Consider the following 18,361-nt stretch of genomic DNA (forward strand, 5'->3'; position numbering starts at 1 on the left):
TCTATTCACACCCTTTCTGCTTACAAAATTCAAGGTTATCATATAGTCCAGCTACTTTAAGTAGCTCGTTTTCCAAAATGCTTTTTTTTTCTACCAACATAAAATGTCCATTTGCCCTGGAGAACACCTCTTGCACCTTACTTAATGAACAATCACCATACAGATGGCTTATGTCTGTGTAATTAATAATAATATCCACATATTAAATTTATTTAACGTGTGCCTTACAAGTGCACATTTCATCAACACAAAGTAAATTCACAATATTTAGAGTGCTTCAGATTCACTATCCATATGGCCAGCCCTACAAAAACAGACTCATTAGACACCAGCTACCAAGCATGGATGCTTGCCATGCAACTGGAACAAGCATTTTATCAGAACTGGTAAGAGATAAAGCCCACGGAATCTTTAACACTGTTAAGTGACAGATGATTGATCCAGTTCCATGTTCTCTGCCAGGCAGGGAAGAATCCCCCAAGGGAGGGAGACATTCATATACATGCAAGGAACTCTCTCATTCAGACTTAAGGCAGGCAAGATCAAAAAAGCATTAAAAACAATTAAAAATAAGCCCAGTTTGAAAAATACAACATGCTTTAATGAAGAAATGGCACACTGGTTAATGTACTGAGACAAGGCAGAAAACACTCACTTCCTAAGACAGGGCACCTGAACAAACATTTACTATCCAGACCCAAGAACGTCCAAAGAGTTTCAAAGTTTGTATGCTAATGTACCTCACTTCAAAGATTTCCTTAAGCTACATCAGAAAGCAAAATTTCTATGCCTAGAAATTTAGCACTGAAGAAAAGGGGTCTGACAAAATGTCGTGCTGTCAAAAGGAAAACACACTGAGAAGTGTTTAAATATGCAAACCCTTTATTTTTCTTGAGATAGACTATTGCCATTTTCTGTAATTTCAAAACCTGTACCCACGTAAACTTTGTTCCAAATGGCCTGGTAAAAATTTCTGTTTCCCAAGATACTCCTTGACAGCTACTGCTACCCCTTCTAAATTACTCTGTGCTACTGGGTGCTTGCAAATCAGGAATTTGATCTTCTGGCACCTGGCAAAAAGAGACACAGCTGAAGCCTGACAGAGAAAAGGTCCTGTGGCAACATGGGTTACTGGCAGAAGGCTTGGGTCAGCTGCTAGGACTGTTCAGAAGGTCAAATGAAAGAGGATTTTAAAAGCAAACAGAATAAAAGGAGAGAATCAACATCACTGACTACACCAGCTTCTGTAGAATTGCTACAGGTGTGGAAAATTAGAGTGTTTTGGGGAAAAGGAGGGTGTAAAATGGAGAGAAGTTTAAGTGGCTGTGGAGGGGAGGAAGGGTGTTTCATGTTACAGCTTCTTCCTCCCCCAGCTGATCAAGATGCAGATGAGCAGGAGGACACGGGCTGGGATGTAGGGGACTGATTTCATTCCCGTGCAGGAAACACAGGGACAAGTGTTAGACTTCCAGGGCAGGGACCCCAAACACTCTTGATTGTCATGATTTCTGTGTGGGGCTTAGATGAGTTACAGTAAGTCTAAAAATAGTGAAGCTAAAGATAAGAAAAAGATCATGCTTAGTAATGCTCCAGTCTTTTTCAAGGGTATTGGGCAGAGTGGTTATCAGCACTACAAGATGGGTATGATCTAACAACAACATTAAGGCATTAAGTTTCTAACTCACAGGGTACATAAAGACAGAAGTGGACATTCTCATCACACAGTGAGAATCTTTAATGTTACACTGTCCCAGAAAATCAAGAAAATTCTTTGCCATCACAGGAAAATGAAGCACCACTTGTTCACATCTCACTGGGAATGACCATGTGCTGACAGCATAACACAGATTCAAGCACAGAAAGGAAATATTTTCAGGGGATTCAACTGATACAGAAAAAATGAATTGTTATTACACTAATGCCAGACATCAGGGATTTATGTAAAATAGATATAGGGAAACAAAGTTGGTTTCATCCTCTGATGAGCATAGCAAATCTATCAGATTAAATAAAGGTTTACAAACTGAGTACATCAATATTTCTATGCCATTTCACTTTTTGCTGTCCAAAATTCTGATAAAAAAGTTGATACTAAGAAGAGCTTACAAGCACCTATTCAAAAGGCTGGCTGATTTGAGATTCATCATCAATATAGATCCAGGCTCTACCAGTAACATCTGTATCAAGTGAACCACTGCACAGCACTACTGATATCAAAATCTGCCTAGAACTGTGTATTCCACCTCTAAATGAAAACTTAAAGTCAGAGAGAAGTACTTGCAACAAGTACTTATAGTAAGCAATTAAAAGTTCAATTTATTTAACCTAGACAGGTTTTAGGAGCAGACTTTATTTCAGTTTCCCAATTGCTTCCATTGGAAGAAAAGGCTTATTTCAGCTGATGAAGGTATAAAAAAAATCCCCTCAGCTATGAATAGATGGTCCAGAAAGAATGATTACTCAGTGTTCTGAATTACCAAGGCCAGGAATGTTGATTTCCTCAACTCATGACATCAAGAACTAAAGTATCAAAAACCTTTCCAGGATATATATGTAATGGCAAAGTACAAATTTGCAATAAGCACATATAATTTATTGTCTTAATACAGGGTAAGTGCAAGAAGTATGATAGTCTGTGACATGCAGAAGGATGAGACAACTTTTTCAATAAACTCTTCAGTCTTCTTCAGTCTTATTTGCTTTGATTGTACAGATGAAACAAACAAACAAAAAAAAAAACCAAAAAAAAAAACAAAAAAAAACCCCACAAAACCAAAACCAAAAAACCAAAAAACCCAAACCCCAATGGCCTTGCAGATTTTTAATCTTTACAAAAGAAAGCTAACATTAATGTCACCTCAACAGTGAAAATGTTTCACTTGTACTAATAAATGAGAAAAAAGCACACCTTACTTCTTTTTCATGTACAGCAATGTCTCAAATACTTACCAGCTGCTTGACTTGCTGGTGCTGATAGGAGGAGAATGAAGTAGAATGTACCCAGTACAGTACAACATGAAACTGATAACATTATCCCACTTGAATGTCAAGTTTGCTTTGGTAGCACATGAGTGATAGGAAGCCAGGGGAGGAGGAAAAAAAAAAAAAAATCAGCAAAAACAAAAATCCCCAAGATACTTAGGGAAAAAACAACAGCTAAAATGAGCAATTGATCTCAGGGAAGATATCCAAGTCAAATTTAATCATATGCTCAGCAAAAGCAAGCAAGTCTCAGGCAAAGTGAATTACCTTTGCAAATGAGCAAGCACTGAAATGAGAATTTACTCAATTCCTTTACATAGTCACAGACTGGAAATACAGCTTGGAAAGGAGCAGTCTTGATAAGAAAAAAAACCACAGCAAGGGAAGACCTAAAAACCAGACAGGAAGACAGGTGGCAGTGTAAACTGGCAGAAAGGCCAGTACTGGACAGAAAAAGATCAGAAATAAAATATTGCTGGAGAAATTTAGCTGTAGGAACAAATTGTTCAACCAGATTAAGAAGGAGCAGAATTGCTGGGTCACAACACTGCTCTCCCTTCCATCAAAACCACCCAGGGCTTGTCAAAGTTTGTACAATGCCTGTTGGGTCACATACAGGACAAACAGCTTGCCAGGCAAGTGTCTCAATAAAACAAATCTTGCTGTGCTTCTGTTTGTTCAACAGCACTGCCTGCATCGGGTGCTGGAAATGCTCTCAAAATTCCAGCACAATTTAATGTTCTAGGACAAGAGCAACATCCTCAACACTAACCACTGAAACAAATAGCTGCTGCCAAAAAACACAGACAAGCTGCAGTGTCAATGATGCTGCACTTAAATGTGGGACCTTTACCCTGCATGAAGTAAAAATGCCAAATCCCTTCCAGCTGGTGTGATGCAGACATAAGCTACTACTAACTCTGATACAGCTAGCAATGAAGAGAGTCTATAAGCAATAAATACATGAAGAGTGAGGAAAATCTGCTGAAATCAGATGAGCTGGTATCACCTGGTATCCCAGTGCTGGAAGAAAATGTTGCCTGTGCAGGTATCTTGAAAAATGGTTTTGATTTTGCATAACATGGGTGGCCTGTGACTGCATCACTTCAATCCTTCATGTCATAACAGCATAACCTTTACTGAGCAAGCAATACATAGCCATTTCTTCATGGTCAAATTTTATCTCTGTATATAGCAGTTCACTACACATGAGGAGCTTGTAATTACTATCAGCATCTGATCTGATTCACTAAAAAAGAGAATTACTGATTTTGTGAAAACACCATCTTTATACACACACTAGCCTTTTTAGCAGATGGAATATTTCTTTTCAATTCCTGAATTCAGTAATAACTGGTTTTCTTATTACACAGACTACTTCACTTTACTGTCTTAAAGTTCACACAAAACCCAGGCAATATGTTTCTTTATAAACATACTTAAAGTTTTCTGTATGAACTTGGTCAACAGTCTAGATAAAGTATTAACAGTACTTTGCCAGGACTGGCAGCAGGACAATGTGATGCTGGAAGGCATCCTTGTTCTGTATCATCTCTTAAAACAAGAGAAGCTCATTCCCTGGCTGGCTCAGTGTGCTCTGTATCCAGCTGAGGTTTGCTCACTCCATGCCACAGCACAAGCTGAGCCTTACAAAAGCCACCTTGTCCAACCTGTCAATGTTTCTCCATCAGATGAGCACACAAAAGAACTGATTTTCACCTTAGCTGCACTACAGGATTTCCCAGGTCCAAAATTTCAAGGAGTGTTCTTGCACTTTGGTGTAAATCCTGAGAAACAATCCACATCCAAATCTGAACTCTCTTGTGAGGAAACACTAAAAATGAAGAGGATACTGTACAAATACTTTACAAAAAGCATATTGAATGCATGGTACTGAAAAAACTCTGGAAACTTTCACTCCTTGACAGTGCTCTTAAGTTTCAGCAATGCACAAAGAATTCATTTTCACCTTCTAATCTTGTGGATTAAATATGTCTGGGAAAAAACGCGGAGCAGAAAAGAGACCTCCCAGTTTATAATTCATGTATTAAAGAGGACCTCCTGCCACAAGCAACTGTTTCCTAAATACTGTTTTCACAAAATTAATCATTTTAAATGCATAAGTTTGCATCAAAAGAAATGGTTCCCAGTGCAAAAGCTGCCATACTTATGAAATATGGGAGCAGATGTTTCTACAGGAAAACAAAATACTATAGAATTCTGAAAACAATGAAAAAATTACAGCCACCACAAGTGAAAACCAAGAAGTCTGCCAAGTCTGTTTCTGTGGACAAGTCTTCCTGTTAGCACTAATTTTTTGGCATCTTAATTCTGTAAAGACCAAAGGATCCAGAAAAACCTGAATAAAAGGCCATTAATTCTTCATTTGTGGGGAAAAAAAAAAAAAAAGAAAAAAAAGAAAAAGCAGCATTTATTTATTTTTTTCTTATTTTTAAAATTAGATGCAAGTGGAAAGCCCTATGAAAAAAGAAGCCAGGTTTTCTGCTTATCTGCAAGTAGCTACATATCCATTCACTTCTTCATATATTACAAATATATTTTTCTGGCATGCTGTTCAGCAGAGACTTAACCAATTTAATTGTTCTAAATCTCAAGAGATTTGAAGGCACAGAGTTCCTCACAAAATATGCTCAACATTTGGCAGAACTGTCCTCTACTAATGCCTTTGAATTTATTTATCTACTGAATCCTTCAGAAGGTAGCAGAAATTATCCAATTTTAGGGAACACAATCCATTTGATTTAGGTTCCAAAGGCCAAAACTGGGCTTTAAGATAAGGGCAGGTGAAAGCCATGCTGTGAGAATTTTATTCTCACAAGCAAATACACTGAATGAATACCAGTGAAGTCCAGGGAAATGAAAGCATGAGGAAGAAATAACACAGAAGTGACAAAACAGTTCTTGTAATAAGAGATATACCAGCACTAGTTGACCTTGGTAATAATACACAGAATACAACTGGCTGTGTTTTTATATTTAATTTTACAGCAGTTCAAGTGTTCAGTATGTTGTGCAACATACTGCTCACAAAAAAAAAAAAAAAAAAAAAAAGGAAAAAAAGATGCTTTGCTGTTCACAAGCCACATTTGACTTAATATGCTTACCAAGATACATGAATAAAAGACAAATTCTAACAAAAGATCAATTTATTCTTACAAGTTCTACAAGTTGAAATAATGTCTGACCTTGTTCTTGGGTTTAGCCTCTTAATTAATACTACCTCTAGGGAGACAATAATAGTCTCAGCATTAATTGTGATGTGCTAAACATGTACAGATTATCTTTTTGAAAAGTGTAACATCTGCCCATTGATGCAGCTATCCATGAAATTATTCCTTCATTAACCAAGTACCCTTTTCAAACAAGACAGCCCCCAATGTTGTAGAAGTCTTGCTCTTCCTCCAACATCTGTTAAAAAATTGTTCCTCCTTGAAAATAAATAGATCTCTTTGGAGTCTCAGAGCCACTGCTTTTAGCATCTGTCACCTCACATGAAGCACTCCCAGAAGCACCACAATTCCCAGTGAAATAATTGTTTAAAAAGAAGAAGATTTGAAGTCAATTTTTGCTTGTGCATAACCAATTAAATAGTTTGAAAAGAGGTCAGTCAGAGGTTAAATTCTAACATTAACTCCTTTTTAAAATCAAAATCTAGGAGTGGAGGAGAGTAGATGTAGTTGGTAAAAATGCTAGATCTGCATCCTAATTGTCCTAAGATAAAAACAGCTCTCTCCCACACAAAACCCAGTTAAGGAAAGTTGGCACAGGGCCAGCTGTGTTAACTGCACCACTTCAAATATTGACCCTACACAGCTTTGTCACAGACCTTTCCAGAGGAGAACTCTCCTGCCCAGTTTGTATCCATAAGATCAGGTAATGCACCAAGGCAGAAAGAAAAGTGACTGAAGCAAATGTTTGAATTGTCTGCCACAGAACAAGTCACTAACTCAAAACACTGGAAAATGAGACATTTTGAGTTACCATTCTCTGGTGGTGGCAAATTTCTGACAGAACCTTACCTCACCAGCAAAATGCTGTGATTTTCAATTTAGAAGAATTGATGCCCTTTTAACTAAAAGTGAAGTAAAAGACTTCCAGGTACATCTGTGAGCAGTCCATATTGACATTTCAGACACTTCCCAGGTTCTACACAATTTCATTTTCAAGTTCTTATGCACTAGAAGATGGTGTATTGTAGAAAAATAAACACTTTAGACTGATAAAAAACAAAATCACACCTTAAAAAAAAAAAAAAGTCAGTCTTGGCATTAACAAGAGAAGACAACACAAATGAACAGGAAGTTGTAAATCTTTAGAGCCACAGGAATCTCTCCACAAGGAACAACTAAAATGAACTATTTGAAAACCTGCATGTGTGTGTTTACTGTATTTCCTAGCCCTTGGCAGCAGCAGCATGTTAAAATACATGTTTTTTCTCAGCACATTCAGCATCTCAAAACACTTGAATATCAGATACAAATTTCATGCACTGCCTCAACAGCAGTCAAGAGACAGAAGGATGGGAGCCATGGAACACCTATTTAAAATGTATGGCCAACTGACAGCTTTTAAATTACTGTGCTGCCACTTTTACCAAAAAAAATTTAAAAAAATATATCAAAGCTGCAGCAAAAGTGTCCTGGAATACATGTAAAGCCCTCAACTGCCTGAGTGTATCCAAGCCTGGACATCTGGTCCAGCCTATCATGACCCCAGGCCTAGGAATGGTTTGTGTAGCTTTCAAAGCATAAACCAAAAATATTCATATTAAAATGCACACACATAGCTCATTACAAAGCCACACCCAGGTACCACACCATCAGCCTTCAGCTCTATGAGAACCCAAATTTTGACAACACACCATCTCAAGGTACAATCCCTGAGGCTTTCCTTACTTTCTGCTATGTAGCTATTACTGTGACATTCTTTGTGCTGTAAGTTTTATGCTCCATACTTAGAAAAAAAAAAAAAATCCATTTGGGTGGTAAATATGAATCTCACTTGCACTAGGACCAAGTCTTCTTCCTGGATGGAGATGGAAAGAGAGAGGAGCAGAAGCCTGGAGCTCTCCTGCCCTATAACACAAATAAAAATATTTGCTAACCCAAGACCAGGTTCCACAAGTGCTGCACATGCACTAATCACTGGGGAGGGCAAGGGCAGCTCTGCTGGGGCATGCACCTGAAGCAGAAAATACCTGGGCACATCTGATAGTTAACAAACTCAGCTTGAGCAAGCTTTCAAATGCCTGTTGAGTGTAGGAGGTATTTTTAGCTTTCTTTATAAACTGAAAAGAGTAGTTCCCAAAGCTTGGAAATGGATTATTTAATTTTGTTTTATTTTTCCTGGCATTTTATTGCAAACACTCTTAAAGCTGTTTTCAGGTTAAGAAAAACAAGCAAAGGGAAAATGCACGGGTTAGAGTTCACTCTTCTTGAAATCTAGCCCAGAATTTCTAAGTGTTAATCTCTGGAGGAAAAGCAAACTAATTCTGTAAGAGTGGCTCTGATTTTGGGCCATACGACCTGTTTCTCACATCTCTCACAGATTTCATATAGTTCTCAACAATCTACTGTTTGCACAAAATCCCAGGAAGATTTTGTTCATTAAATGCAATAATTGCATCAAGCTCTCTTCTCTCTTAATAAGCTTTCAAGAGCACATGCCAATAGCAGCAGTGCTGAGAAACTGGCTACTGACCTAATGTGGTTACAGCAGCTGAAATTTTGTTTCCTTCAAACATAAAAAACAATATGTTAATAACTGCTTAGAAAAGACAGTAACCAAAAATTGGGGGTTTTAACATTTTCAACTGCTTAATCTTTCTTAATCCTCAGTAAAGTTCAAGTGTAAAGCATTGTTCACCAGTGGCATTTTGTGAACCCATGTATTTTGAAATACAGGCTGCATATCACAACTCATTCCCCAAGTAATTTCTGTACTTGCTCAGTACATCACAATTCCGTGTGATACTCTCCATTTAGTATTTAAACCCTAAATGGAATAAAGTCTGTTTCTACTTGAAATTGGTCATTATAATTTGCTTAGATTGGTGGGAAAAACAAAAGATAATTTTTTTTTTTTTATGAATCTGTTTAACGTTCTGCAAAACATATTAAAGCTTATTCTATTTGTTGCAACATTTTAACAGGTATTAGAGCAGGTGCTTCAGGAAGCTACACTAACAATTCAGCTGCATACAAGGCAAAAACACAAGGGGCTTTGGTCCCTTTGGATACCTCTGGATCCACAGTTCAGGCTCTTTACTGAGGTGTCCCTTTCAGCTTCTCCTGCATGGACCACCACTGTGGTCCTCACTCCCTATCTACCCTCAGCCTAGGAAAACACAGTGCTCAAACCAAAGGCCCCTCACCCTTTGGAGTGTTGTTCTTCCCTTTAAAAACATATTTCCCACTTTAAAAGCTGCTTTAGTTCCCAGCTCTGCAGTGGGGAAAAGCCCTTCAGTGTCTCTTGGTTGAGATCTACCTCCATCCCCCACAAACAAAAAAAAAAAAAAAAAAAAAAAAAAGGCCAAAACCCAAACAAATTTAAAAAAAAAAAAAAAAAAAAAAAAAGGGAAAAAAACCCCCAACAATATATGACAATGAAGACACTGAAATGAAGGCTGATCTCTAAGGTGTTCCTTGGGTGTAGACCTCTAATTTGCACTGAGTCTTCCCAGGTCAGTGGAGCACTTGTACAAGGAGTCATTTCCATCTGAAACAATGGTAGGATCAGTGCAAGGTGCATGGACATGAGCATCTTACAAAGCTGTGTACCAGGGCCACCAGCCACCTCCTCCAAGTCAAAACAGACGAGGTGAGAGAGAGGGAATCTCATCCAGGATTGCCAGGGCCCTAAACAACATGGCACAACAAGTGGTAAAGAGACTGTGCAGTCTGACCCTGCACTGTGCTGGAACTGGACATCTTGAACAGTGAATTACAGGAGTTTCTGCCTTTCTGGACAGGGTTTCCTGGTAATAAGTGTGTGCTGGCACTACTACAACAAGTCTCCTACACGTGGCACACATTTATGTGTGAGTGGTAAATATGAGTCCCCATGAAGATCGAATGGCCCATGAAGATGAAATGAACATCCTCAAACAAAAAAATGTCTATATCTACATTTATACTTCATGCAAGTACTGCATAAGTCCAAAAACTTTAAATTGCTTTAAATGACATGCTGCTTTCTATACAAGATATAGAAGCATGCAAACTCCTGCTCAACATGGAGACAAGCAAATAAGACTCTTGCTAAAACAGAAGCAGGCTAATAATATTGATTTAAATTTCTTCCAAGATTAAGAAAAGAGGATAGTTCTATTTTAAGAAGAGATTTTTAAGAAATCAAAAAGCACAGAAGACCTTAAGTACACTTATTATTACTTTCTATTACACCTAAGGCCCTATCATTTAAATTAAAAATAAATATTGTCACTCTAGTTCACTGCTATCATACCAGGTATTTCCCTCCTCGATGATCACTATCCTTGTGTCATTTTTTTTTGCCACCCTTTTCAGCCCCACTGCAAAAATGGAGCTGATGAGAGTGTGGCCACTGTGCACAAAGCCAGCACTGAATCAGCCTTGTGAGCCCAATCTCCTGCACTGTGGTGCCTTTCTGAAAGGGAGCATGCAGCTCAGCCTGCAATGTTGTGCTTGGATGCCATACAGGTCTCCAAAGAAAAAAAAAAACAACCCACCTTGTTTTCATTCCAGCCATGTTTATATAAAGGCTCTAATGATCCCCACCAGCAGGTTATTTCTAACCCCTGGCCTCCTTCCCACCCCTGTGTGTCCCTCTGCAGCCAGCCCCCGTGGTAACAACCTGCCTTTCTCCTCAGCAGCAGTGGTTCAACATCTGGCTGTAAATTGCCATTGCTTCAAGCCCTAGCTATTTATCCTAGCTGGAGAAGGAAGGTAGAAATGGTTAATTGCATCTCAATTCAACTTTGCTGCCATGGCAGTTTTTGTTACAGCATCATCACTTGGCATCTAGGAAAACCAGTCAACAGCCCCCAGTTTTAGCTAGAGTTATGTTTGTAGTGAATTAGCCAGTATTTGTCTGACTGAGTCTAATAAAGGTCATTGAACTTCACCCAGGTTTTCCTCACAAAACAGAGAGAAGGACAACCTGGCAGTCTGAGGTTACTTGCATACTTGCACATCACTCACAGCCCTACAGAGAGCAAAGAAATCATTCCTAGCACCTCTTCAGGACCATGATTTCACTTGGTATTGTGAAGAATCCCAAACAGCCCAGCAAGGAGGTCCTTGGACAGCTGCTCTAGGGAGTGAATCTTCAAAAATGACCAACAACAAGAAAAACCAAAGCAATCCCTGTTTTCACATACCCTGTCACAGCTCTGCTCAAGCCAGGAGAGCTAGAAGTGCAGATTTAATCAACACACAAAAAAAATCTTCACCCAGCTGATGAGTTCTGCTGTGGCTTCTGCTCATTGCTCAGCACGTGCCACATGGAGCAGGGAATCTGTTTAAAGCACCACTTACAGTAATGTGCTTTAAATTTCTAAGTACACATGACAACATGCTGAATAATAAGCCACATGATTCACATGTTTTAAGCATTGCTTGTGTTCCTCACTGAAGCCCAAGGGAATTTCATGTATCTTAAGGCCACTGCACGTGGCCCTTGACCCCTCAGGTGACAACTGCACAGCACCTCCATGTCTGGGAGAGGCAAAGGAAAACACCATGTTCAATGTGCCTTGACTTTTGTAGCTTGGTTTTGTGTATTTTATGCACTATTAAAGTGGCAGAAATCATTAGGATAATGCACTTGAAAGATTTAAACTCATGAAAACAAACACCTGATTTTCTAACCCAAACTTCAGAAAACAAATGCACTTCTTTCCTCTCCTAAATTAGCAATCATATAGAGTTTTAGAGTTTGACATTGTGATTTTTAGTTTGTTCACTTATTTTTTAAAAATTTTCTCCCCATCCACAGATTTGAATAAGATGAAATGCACAAGGCTCTTTTTATTAAACCTTCTCCAGCAGCACTTAGAAAACTGGTTGCCTCTTGTTCCTGAGCAGCTCATGTCAAACTCACTGGAAGCCTGGGATCCAGCTGCACAGGTAGAAAATTTCTCATGAGCATCACATTTTACAGGTTTATACCTGCATTTGCTATAGACATAAACAATTCTTGACCCCTATCCAAGCCCAGCCTATGGGCCTGCTCTAACCACGTTCCTATATATAAATCTATTACTGAATATATTAAATATTCACACAGAAGACATTGGTAATTTGCTTTTAGATTAAAACATGGTTTTAGGAGGTATTTATAACAGAAATCACCTTTCCATGGCTTTTAACTTCACAGTAGGTTTATTTTCATGCTTCTAGTCCATTAACACAGTGCCAAGGAACAATCTTGTGTTGCTTAATTTAAAAGCTATTAAGTTTTCATCTGAAATTATTTTTTAAGATTATTAAGCTATGAAGCGGTAATAGGTATATTTTAAAAATTCCAGAATTCTTGCATAGGAAACTGCCTGCTAAGTCACCTACACTTTCCTTCTAGCCTGTCCTTGGTAAAAATTTTGGGCAATTTAAACACACAGTGTATCTGGTTTTGGTGCAAAGTGTCACATACATATTTGTTATCATCTCAGACAGGGATTGAATGTTCCAGCCTCATCAAGAGAACAGAGATAGTGCTAGGACATACAACATCCCTTAATTTTGCCTCATGCACAAACCCAAAAGCCATCTACTCCACACACCTATTTTACCTTTACTACACTCTTTATCTTCACCCCTACATGTTCCTGATAGGCACTAATTTGTCACATGATATTGCTGGAAGGATGTTGGATTAAATATAAAAAGAATCTCACCCACTTTATGCCGCCTGTAAGTTATAAACTTATTAACTACTCATCTGATATAGTTCGCCTGTGACAACATACTTGCTCACTATTATTTTTGGCTTGGATCACAGCATTACTTGTATCTGCTTCTTTTTTTAGTGCTTATTAAGTTTAAGAACTGAGGAGGAAAATAATTTCCTCAGCAGAAGCCTCCAGAATTAGAAAATGTCCTCAGAGTAAATACCTCAGCTTTTATAAGTCCTTCTTATGCTAAGTCAAGGGAAATGCTATTCTTATGCTAAGGCAAGGGAAAGAGAAGGGTGAACTTGGCTGCCACTTAGTTAAAAAGTTGACTACAAAAATCAATTCATGTCCCACTGGATATGTTCTTCAGGGAAAGCAGGTGAGGGACTGAGAGACGCAGCATCCCCTGATGTCTGTTCTGAACAACTGCTAGAAAGGCAGCAAGAAGGAACACTTTAGAGATCAGAAGAGCTTGTGGTCTGATGTGCAACCAGTATTCCTGTGCAAATTAAGATGATTTATCATTACATTTGTTTTTCTTCCTTCATCACCATGCCTCATTCTCAGCACACTTCTGCTTTGCTGGAATACAGCACAATTTCCTGCTAAGCTCCAACAGGAGGATGATCAGACTATTAATGGGCAGAAGGTGCAGTGGGCACAGAAGTTACTGTAACTTGCAGAGATGAAGCATGATAGTAGCCATCAACAACTTCTGCTCTGGAAGATTAAACCCTCTAGAAATATATAGAGACTCTCTAACTCTGTGGTCCTTCCCCTTCCTTTTGTTTTACTCAATATCTTTCAAATAAAACTTTTTATGTGTTCAAGTCTAATTGGTAGCATCTTCACAAACTTATACCAACATTTTGATACCTGTCTCTAGCTTTGTGTAATATATCTTTATCATGTAAAATGAAGGCAAAATATAGCATGCATATATTTTATGCCAAAGAAAACAATTTTTATTTCATATATTTAGGAAATGGTTCAAGAGGAGCTGGGTAAAAATGGCATTTCTGTGATGATGCTAAAGCTAGCAAGAAAAGTTCTTGAGAGGAATAAATCTAACAAAGTTACGTACTGCATGTTTTAAATACTAAAAGCTTCAGTAGATCTATAACCCTCCCTACTCAAAAAAGTCTCCTCACTGGGACAGTTTTATAACATTTTATTCTGCACACCCTACCTGGCCTGTATCAGTATTTGCACAGTAAGTTACCATGGGCTAACATGATCACTGAACCAAGTGCCTTGGACTGCACACTCCATATAAAAATTGGAACATTTGTTTGTTTCATTTGGTTGGAACAAGAGCAGATGTGCGCAGAATGCTTACTTTCTGTTTGCTTGAGATTTCTTTTGCTTCATTTGTAAATCTCTCCTTTCCTACCCATCAACATAACAGCAAAGTGAGACAAAGGTTGTACAAGCCTTCAAGAAGCTATCCAAGGGATCTTGTACTTTGCATGTCTGCCTCTCCCTAATACCTCACTGTACAGCAAATCTGGCAATATCAGACAGAAAAGTGAGATAGTATGTTTTTTTCAGACCCTATAATTAAAAGGGGAAGTTTTAAAAATCCTGAGAAGCAGATGCCCTATGAAGAAAAGCAACAGAATGAATTTATGTTTGTTTTTTGGCTAAACATCAACCCAAAAGCTGTTCTCTTTAAATAAAAAAAAATTTTAAAAAGTCAACAAATGTTACAATTTCACTGAAGAGAATATTAGCATAAAATCTCCTAGCATTTGTTTCTATTTCTTGCATGTTTCATTACTGATTAGCTTCAATATCACTTAACATCAAGTCAATTAAGTCCTGAATCCATCCCATGGGGTTTTTGTTAGTGGTTTTCTTGATTGCTTGTGGGCTTTTTCCCCAGTTTTTCTTTCCCTGCCCTCCCCCTGATTTTTAATTGTACTCTTTTGGACAGTTTGATGTCTTTCAAAGACAGGAGTAGTCTCTGTCCCAGCATTGCAGAGAAAAAGGGTAACTATGTCTGATGTTAAAGACAAGATTTCAAAATGCAGCTATGGGTATACATGAAGAGCAGAAGGAAGCACTGAAAGGAAACAAGAAGCTTTTCACTGGATTAAATGTCACTGTGGTGAAGGTCTATGCTGTACAACAGGATAATGAACATTACCCAAACAAGCACACAGATTCAGCAGATCTAAGAAAGTTTCAAACTTGAAGCAACTCCAGCCTTGCTGTACAAATTTGTTACTCGACCATTGAGAATACTGAGCACAGCATTCTCTTCAAGGCCTACAGTTTAATTTTTGCTTTTCTCTTAAAACTTTGATACACAAATTTAAAACTCTCAGGTCTGGTATTTTGTTAGTATCCAAGCTGATAGCTTTCCACTCAGTTCTTCCAATATGTGCATCAGATAATTTGTAGACAGCACCTAGGCACTTCTTTTGGGGACTTCAGTTATTACAGCCATATAGCAATTATTCTTTCTTTGCTGTGAGAGGAATAACCAAAACAAGAAATCTACATCTATGTTAACCTAAGCAATAACAGGAAAACATGTAGCTATGTTTGGGAGCTCATTAGCAAAAAGCACAGACATACAGACATTCCCCTGCACAAAACCTCTTTCAGCAGTGTCAGATATAGAATACTTTCTGCATTTGTCACCTTTCAGGTCTGAGTTTCCAGCACGCTTCTTGTTATATGCAATTAGCCCCATGCCAAGGTTTGGTACATTTCATAATAAATCCCTGACCACATTTGCTTCAGGCTTGGCAGCTCTGGAAAGGCTCTATTCATCAGGGCAGCAGTAAGCCACAGGGCTCACCACACAACTCACTTGCAGAATTCCAGCACGCTACACTTTTCAACAAGCTATCCCCTCCCTCCTCCTCTCAAGCAGCCTGACATATGACTGTGATTAAGTAAGATATGAAAAAGCTCCAATCCATTTTTCTCTTTTTCATCTAGCTTTTCACCTCTTTTCCCTTCAGACAACACAGACACACACCTTCCCCCTCAGGAAAACCCTGCCTTCCCTCCCAGAGCTGCATGATAGATAAGAAAGATAGGAATATTTTTTCTTTCTTTTTTTCCTTCTTTTTTTCCTCTTTTTATTTTTTTTTTCCTTTGCCTGTATTTAAAACAGTAACCATCTATTACTTGCAGGAAGGCTGTGTCTCCTTCTCAGGTTTCTCCAGCTTTGGAGCACAACCCTTACAGCAGCACATGAGGCTGGCTCTCAGCTGGGAACCCTCTCTGAGAGGCATCTGAGAAGAACAGAACAGCAGCAAGAGCAACCCCTGGCAATTGGGCCATCTGTTCTTGAACAGTAGTTTGGTAGCCATGTTATAACTAGGCCTGAAGCAAGCTTTTCTTTTAGCTAAGAAAGGGTGGGAGAACCTCTGTTAATTCAAAATTGTCTTTTATAGAAGGGCACCCAAATTGTTACACCAGTACATAGTTTGACTTGGGTAACCCATAACAAATTCCAGCAGTGCCAAAGCACCCCTGCCTGTGTTTCCACTCTCCTTTCATCTCCAGGGACACATTCTCAAAGCTTCAGTTCTTTCTCAGCAACTCTTGTCCTTCCTTAAGGAACTGCCACAGAAATAAGTGGGCACTGCTAAGCTGCAAAACCTCCATTACACTTCTGACAGGTGAAAGATGGACAAAATGACATTTAAAGGGCACAAGGTAAGCTCCAAAAAAAGCTGCATTTCAAGGATTACAGTCAGGAACCAAGACACAGCATGGGAAAGGTCCTGTTGTACTAACAGGCCAGGTTTTCTGCAGGTCTGACTTCTTCCAAGGTCCCTCCTTTCAGGATCCAACCTCTCCAAAGAACTCTCCCTCTGCCAGAAGTCTGCTCACTTCCAAGCCTTAATACAAATTACAACATCCTCTTTTAACACAAAGCATAAAGTCATGCCACAGCTAACTATACCCAATGGCAAAAGCTAATGAGAAACTAAAAGAGAAATTATACCAGAAGTTTATCTAATCCTATCTTTTCCTTGTTAATCTACCCATTTCCTTGCCAAAACACTAAACTAAACACGCATCCTAATTTTATGTCATTCCCTTGATTGCCTGGAGCTGCTGAATACCAGCATTCACAGTGAGATATCCTCACAATTCTTTTACTTCTTAATTCATTTTTTACTGAAGCCAACAGTCTAAAAATAGTGCAGTAACTGCCTATGGCATAATGAAGTCAGAAATTACTCACCATCAAACTGCATCAGCCACTCAATGTTTTTGATTCATCTAAAGACAAGCCAAACTTGCCTGAGACTTTTACAGTTATGTAGCTTGTGCTTCATGTAATTTGTAAGAGCTGAGCCCACCTTCTGCTCAGGAAGTGCCTGTGTGTGGATCCCAGCTCCACTCCCTCCAACGAGGGCACAGCTTCATTCACAGATTTTGGAGAAGCTGATTATGCAGCATCACACCGGGTTTCCAAGGTTGCTGTTTACCTCAACACATACCACTGCTGCAACAGGATCAAAAGCTGGAATAGCTGAAAGATTATTTAATAAAACAATAATGCTAAATTTACACTTTACCTTGAAAGATCCTTCAGGAGTTCTTACAAAGCTCTCTCACGACCATTTTGTGACTGTGTACACACAGCCCTGGGAGGGAGGAGCACTCAAGCATCCCCAAAAGCCCTTTGCAAGTACAGAGGTGGGTATATGAAGTTCTACCAAGTCACTGAAGTTATCCAGCACACATGGGCTCTTCCTTTGTTAGTAAAAGTGAGAAAAACTGGATTCAGAGTTTTGCAATGTGCTTTTCTCACCAAACATTAGTCTTGCTACTAAGTTTATCGAACCTTTCGCAGACAGAGAGAAGTGTAGATGTTTAACGTGAGTATAAATGGTACCATCCCTACTCAGAGGCAAAAGAAAGTCCAGTCCATCTGTTTTTACAAATACATACACTTAACTTTAATCTAAACACTATTTACAAAAATGCATGCAGACATCAAAGAGCATAATAAATTAATAGCTCACAAGAGGCAACGATGACTAATGACACATCTTACTCTCCTTTCCAAAGCCCGGGCCCAAGGGAACACAGCAGATAAAATTACCTAAGTTGATTTTCTGTGTTTTTGTTAAGCCAAAACTTTGGTGTGTTCTGAACTGTCTGTGTGATGTTTCCCAGCTGGGAGACATAAGCTTTCCTAAACAATTCAGGGCTTTAACGTGACCTAAACACCATCATCTTCTTTCATACAGCCAAGGGATATGCCTGTTAGTTTATATGGGGTTTATCTTATTCATCAAATTCTCCTGCCTGAGCACTGATATTGCCTACTTGTGGCTGTGCTGTCAACAGACCCTGCAAGAACCTCCCCAGTAACCTGACTCCTGCTCATGGACAGCAGTCAGTAAAACTGTTAGAAAGCAGTTGTACAAAAACCTTCTTGGGCTATTACTACTTGATTGAAATTGTCCCACCAACACAAATATGCTCTATAAATCCTTTTAAATCTAA

General features: G+C 38.8%; 1 protein-coding gene across 8 annotated transcripts in view; it reads right to left on the reverse strand.

Annotated features, from left to right (window-relative positions):
• The window catches only part of BMPR1B (bone morphogenetic protein receptor type 1B), a 221,689-nt gene that overhangs the window by 147,169 nt on the left and 56,159 nt on the right, over window positions 1-18,361 (reverse strand). For 2 of the 8 annotated variants that reach the window (XM_079307116.1, XM_079307109.1), the window contains exon 1: window positions 17,088-17,254. The exons of 5 other annotated variants lie outside the window; for them this stretch is intronic. The gene's annotated coding sequence lies outside the window, so the exon portion shown is untranslated. Of the gene's footprint in view, window positions 1-17,087; window positions 17,255-18,361 lie in introns of those variants that run through there. One more of the 8 variants, XM_079307113.1, reaches the window with a different exon arrangement.

This window comes from Erithacus rubecula (assembly GCF_903797595.1).
Source record: "Erithacus rubecula genome assembly, chromosome: 5".
NCBI lineage: Eukaryota > Metazoa > Chordata > Aves > Passeriformes > Muscicapidae > Erithacus > Erithacus rubecula.